Raw genomic sequence first — 6,771 nt, 5'->3', positions numbered from 1 at the left:
AATAAATTGTTGTAACATGTTCTTTTGTTGGGCAGGTTATTTTAGATTACTTAGTGAAAATAATACAAAGTCCAGTTCACATAACGATAACAAATTAGTTTATTTCTTCCTTAGCATTTGCTACAGGCTACTTTCATTTGTAAACAGTTGTAAGCCTAAGTTCACATATAAAGTTTTCTCTTTCAACAGGATTTCTTTGCTAACCAACCAAGTAACTTAACAGACTACAATCACTAAATATATATGATCACTTACTAACTTCTCTGAATTCACATTCAGTATTCAAATGAATATTTCCCTGACTAAATGGCACTCCATGAAATGCTTACTTATATATATAACTAATGTGTCCAACTAGATTTTAGTCGAATTTACTATATCTTAATCTCATGTGCCCTCTAACTAATATCTAAATTAAAACATTGAAAATATAGCTTACAACACTACATAATTTCTGCATGATGTATAACTGCTACTGACAAAATTTCACAACTAAAAATAACTCCCTTCATATTGTTGTTATAAAAACTGTCATCAGTGATTAGACGTGGGATAAATAACGTTCCAAAAAATATCATTACAAATATAATACTGCTTAAATGTTCTCTCTTATTATTTTGCCTTCGGAAGAAAACTGTAATACAAGACCCAAATCTACAGTTACCTCACTTTTCTTTGGTACTTCATCATAATTCCCTTCTTGACAGTTTTCTACTACCTTAAATTCACTGATGGAATGTAAAGGTGCTTCTTCTGGGAAAGGAGCTTCTTCTGGCACTAGAGATATAAATTTAAAAGTATTTTTGTCTGTAGAATCAAATTTGATTTATCAATTACAACTCTTTACATAATAAAAGTTCTCACTATGAAATGACATTCTCTGCATCAGCCCATTCATTTCTTTTCTTAATCATAGTACCATGCCTGCATTTAATTACAATGAAGAGACTGAGGGCTGATTACAAATAACTTAGAGATATTCCTCTTTCAATATAGTTTCTGGTGAAAAAATATTAATAATTACTTTATTATTTTTTTTTTCAGTATCTTTTATGTAAAAGAACTTTCAATCTATAAAACAGAAACTGATATTTTGAAATTAATTCCTCTTACAGTACCTGCAGTGCATTTCAAATTTCTTGAATTACACCATCGAACTTCTGAGACTCACTAGTGATTGATCCTAAAGAATTAAATTGTTAATATGATGCCTCAGGATGTATGGAAAGACAAAAAAAGTTTGCAAGCAAGAAAACAGCATTATTACATTCTATAAATGCATAAACTTACTACAGATTGATGTTTTTTCAGTTTTTTCGTATTTCAGTAACTTGACTTCCAATGAAATATTCTGATCTTCATCACAAAAACGTTCAATTTCTGTCTTCAACATTTCCATGATTAATTCAGCATGCCACCCTCCAAGAAATATACTTGCTCATCTGAAGCTGTAGGTAGTTTAACCCATCAAGAAACAATTTATCTTTCTCCTCATAAAAACATCGTTTCAATACCATTGCATTTTTCATTAAAATATGAAAATTGTAATAATTCTTGTATGAGAATAAGAAAAAGCAACTTTACTAATTTTTATATATACATACAACACATGTAATGGAAATAAATATAATACACTTATTGGACAACATAAAACATTAGCACCAAACCTTATAACAGATACTGTGATGAATTGATAAAACAGCTTAATTTTCATTGTAATGATCCATTTTGACAGTTTCTGTGAACAAAACTAGAATGTAGTTGTGGCTGAGACCTAATTTGACCTTATTGCATATGTACTTGTGGTAATTTGTAGTAGTACCGTCATACAGTGTATTCTTTAGCCTTCTAGTACTTTTGACTTAAAAAAATTACATTTACTGACAATTTCAGGTATTATATATGAATTAAAAACTATTATGCAATAATAGTCTGATTATAAAATACGTTTACCATTAATGTGGTTTAAAGGAAAATTTTCAAATTATTTTTTTTTCTGTAATTTTAATATCTGACCTTCCATCAACAAAACTGTAGGTATTAAATTTCAGAATATGCACATAATTTTCACAGGAAAAATTTGGAAGTTACAGTTAAAAACACGCCCAAGTATAGTTTAATCTCTAATCATATAGTCCATCACTCTTATGATGTTTTGTGGATAAAATAAAGAAAAATCTTATTCTCAAGGTCTTGAAACAAAAAAGCAAACTGTTTGGTATACCAACAAAATATGGAGAAATTACAAGCTCCATATAGTAAAAAAATGATGACTACTGCAGCTAAAATAAACAATTTTTTATAATATATTTCACTGGTTTTAAATGGTGTAAAAAATTTAAAATATACTTTGAAAAAGTTAGAACATAAAAAAATGATGTGAAAAACTAACTTACAATTATATTACTAATTTGTTTTGTCTTATTTTAACTGCCCAAAATGGCTTCAGCACAACATAAAAATAGGTGTATAACTTTATATTTAATTGGGAAGTTTTCATTAGAAATGCCAAACACAAATAACCTGTAACATTGCAATACATGTATTTGAGCATACTAGTCACTACTGAAATCAAAATTTGAAGTTCACTACATATCAAATTTCCAACAACGTGTTCAATGGAAGGATTCTTACAATGTCAAACAAAATAACTTGTTAAGAATATGTTGCAAGTTTTGGAATTATGACTCCTTAATATTTACTAATACATTATTTTTTGACAAGCAGTGAAGCCTTTAATATAGATTAGTGGTTCAGTTTTCCTAAAGGTATTATTTCTTTGTTATTAAACCTTTCTATTACTATTTAACATTAATAATTCCAACTGACAGAAAAAAAAATGTTACCAGTGTTTAGCACCATAATAATTACTTCAGGGTTAATTAGTATGTTTCAGATCCATTTGGTATACAAACCAATACTAATCAAAACATTTCTTAACAATATACAGACAGTAAAAGAACATTTCATCCTTCAAATCTACCTCTGAAAACCTACCCCAAAAGTAAAGTTAAACACATAATTTAGTTTTCTAGAATCTGTAGATCTTTTTTAATGTTTATGAGGTTCCAGCCTATACTACTGCTGATGGCAACTCATTCTCTAAGATAATCATTCTGTTAGAAAAAATAAAACTATCTTAATTGTAACCACCTATTGTTTCCAGATGTTAAACTTTTGTTCAGAATTCTGCACACAAAGAAACTTTTTTATTCTATTGATCTATTCACATAAACTTGTAAATGTCAACAATATCACACTTATCCTTATATTTTCGCAGAGCAAATAGGATATCTTACCTTATCCTTATTAGATAATCCTCCCATCTCCTGAATTATCCTACTAGCCCTTCTCTGAACACTTTACAAAACACTAATATCCATTCTTAGTCTTAAATAAGGAGGACAAAACTGTATGCAGTGTCCCATGTGAGTCATAATTAGTGATTTGTATCCTTTTCCTTCTTGCACTATTGATCTGTTTTTCATTTAAAAGTGTGATCCAAATAATACCAAATTTGAAGACAACATGACATTTGTAGGTCTCTCTAGGCTGTTCCATTTGCTAAAGTATAAAAAAAAACACTCAAAAACCAGCCCCTATTATTTAAATATTTATCAAGCCTTTCCTTAAACTTACTGCATCTGAAGGCAGCCTATTCCAAAACCCGACAATCCTGTTAGATAAATGAAACACATTCCTCACCATTAAATATGAAGAAATATGACACTATCAATTCCCTTAACAATCTTAAACAACTCCATCCAGATTCCTTATAAATCCTCTATTTTTCAAGAGAAAACTATTTCAGATTTTAATCTGTCCTTACATGACAACTTTTCTATCCAAGGTATCATCTTAGTAGCCCTCCTCTGAACACTTTCCAACAATTTAATGTCCTTTCTAAGGTAAGGAATCTAAGACTGAGTATTCCTAATGTGGCATAACCAGTGACCTATACACTGAAATTATAACCAATTTAGACTTATATTCAATATTTCCATAGATACAATCTAAAAATCTATATCCTTACATTAGCAACAACACATCACCTAGGAGACTTATCAACCAGAACACCAGAATCATTTTCTTCCATAACACAGTTGTTATTCCCATCAAAATTATACTTGTAATAAATTATGATAACCTACATGAATTACCCTGCATTCATCATACTCAGAAACTATATGCTATTTATTTGTTCAACTCATCAAATAATCTAAATCTTATTGTGAAGCAGTATCCTCCTCCTTAATATCAACAGAAAATTTAAGCAATTTACTGATTATTCCTTCATCTATGTCATTGACATAAATCAAAAACAGCAAATATCCTAATACTGACCCTGAGGTACCCCAATTACAACGTTAATCGAGTTTGATTGAACTCCACTTATAACAATTCTTCTTTCTTCTATCCAATCAGTCAATCCTCGCACCTAAAGAGACCATTTTGAAATCAGCCTTTCACATGGCACCTTGTCAGATGCTTTCTGAACATCTAGATATACCAAATTCACATCCTTACCCACACCTACATAAGCAGTAATCTCTTCAAAAAATGTCAAAAAATTAGAAGGTCAAAACTGCTCCCAGTGAAACCATATTAACTATCAAAAAATAAAAAATAAATAAACTTTGTTAAGTAACTTTGCAAATCAACTTTTATTAGACTTGCAAAAACTTTTCCCACCAATGGGAATTATCAGGAAATTTTGCATCTCATCCTTTGAAGTAACATCATCTGGCACCTGATCACTATTAAAGGACTTATAAAATATAGTAATAGTGGCACACATAACCAATTCTTAATCCTCTTTAAAACCCTTGGAGGAATACTATCTGGCCCAGGAGCTTTATCATACTTTAAAATTCCTAATATACAAGTTTTAAAAGTTCAGATTTGATGTGATTATCTTGTTTGATCTTTTTTCCATCTAGCAACTACTCATGATGAGGAATATTATTTAAACCTTCATTAGTAAAATATCAAAAGCAGTATTTAGTTACTCAGCCATCCCATAGTCATCAAAATCAGTCTTCCTTTATCATCTCTGTCCTAACATTCTTCTTGCACTTATTTATTAGTGTATTCAAATCATTCTGTAAGACCTCAGTACAGCTAGTAATACCTAAGAGTTTAATGTTATCAGCAAAGTTAACTAATTATGTTCTCATCAGTGTCATCTACTCATTACCATAAATAAGAAAAAGCGAAGGCCCAAACTGACTTCTGAAATACACCACTCATAACAAAGGTCCATTAATGACAATTTTCCCTCACTCAGATCCCTTCAGCCCAATTATTGATCTTTACCCAACTCCTATCAATGAAATTCTGTGCATACCTCATTAAAAGTTTTTTGAAAATACAAATACACCACATCCACTACATAGATCAGTAGTTCCCAAACAGAGTTCTGTGGGAAAAAAAAATCAGGAATGGCAGATACTGTTTATATAAAATTGCTCAATATTACTAAGACACCACAATTAGCATTTCCACTCCCATTAAAATGAATGGTGGCTATTTTAACAGGCATCAATCCTCCTCTGTGAATAGAAAGAAACCCATAGATAGCACTGATAGAAGTGTCATTCTTCTTTATTGTCTTGCATGAATCATACTTTTGATGATGGAATATTTTGAATAATTCTACAACAGAATGTGTGTGTATATATATATATATATATATATATATGCAACAGGATTCCTGTACTTGGGAACTACTCATATGCAAAAGGAAACATCATCAAAACAAGATAACAGATTTCACCAAAGGCATCCTTTGGTAAATTCATGTTTGATTTCTTCCACAGTATCACAAATTAAATATATATCTTAATATTCTATTTGTTTTTCTACTTATAGTAATACTAGCAACAAAGCACTGCCCCAATGGATTTATCTACTATATTAGACATTTTTAATTGGTATAACAAATATAGTAAACTCCTTGCACCTACATTTCACTATTTGTTGTATCATGGTTTCAGTTTATTCAATTTTCACACATTAAGATCATGTTTTGTTTCCCAGAACTACAATTTAAAAATATTTACTTCACCATTTGTATGTTAACACCATATCATCTGTTACAATTTTCCCAAAAGTTTCACACTATAGTTCCAGTTAAGCAAACATTGTGTAGTACACATTTATTAATGTTTCTATTATCTATTTACAGTTACACACAGATTAAATCAATCTGACATGGTATACAAATTTTTGCTTGGTCAGAAAAATCATCCAACTTAGTCTTACAGTTACAGACTAGATAGGTTACAATTCAGAATTGGAATTAATTATTATCACCATTTATTAGATTATCATTATCAAATTCACAGAAGCAAGGCTGCATAAGCTGTATCATATTTTTTTCAATCACTTTATCAAATGATAAATCATACTTAAGACTTCTAAGTTCTACCAATAGTAATACTAATAACTTAAGTTGATAAGCTGGTAAACAACGATTTATAAACATAATACTAAGAGTGATTTGTCCACCTTCTTCTGGTATGACAGCCCAACGTTCTATCAAAACATACAGTAAATGCCCCCAAAATAAATCACTTTACCGTTCTAATAAATTGTTGTTTGTTAACTTATTATAATATTACTATTAGTATTAGCACTATAATTAATGTGCTACTTGACTACCATGGTACAAACACGAGTATTATTTACTATTAAAATATCTATTATTACAATACAATGAAACACTTAATTCTTATTACTTATATATATATATATATATATATATATATA

The 6,771-nt window shown here is 29.7% G+C and overlaps 1 pseudogene; it reads right to left on the bottom strand.

The window, feature by feature from the left end:
• The window catches only part of LOC106469188, a 22,088-nt pseudogene that overhangs the window by 13,757 nt on the left and 1,560 nt on the right, over positions 1-6,771 (bottom strand).

The sequence above is a fragment of the Limulus polyphemus genome, unplaced genomic scaffold (assembly GCF_000517525.1).
Source record: "Limulus polyphemus unplaced genomic scaffold, Limulus_polyphemus-2.1.2 Scaffold3346, whole genome shotgun sequence".
Classification (NCBI taxonomy): domain Eukaryota; kingdom Metazoa; phylum Arthropoda; class Merostomata; order Xiphosura; family Limulidae; genus Limulus; species Limulus polyphemus.
This window is presented reverse-complemented; position numbering and strand designations above follow the sequence as displayed.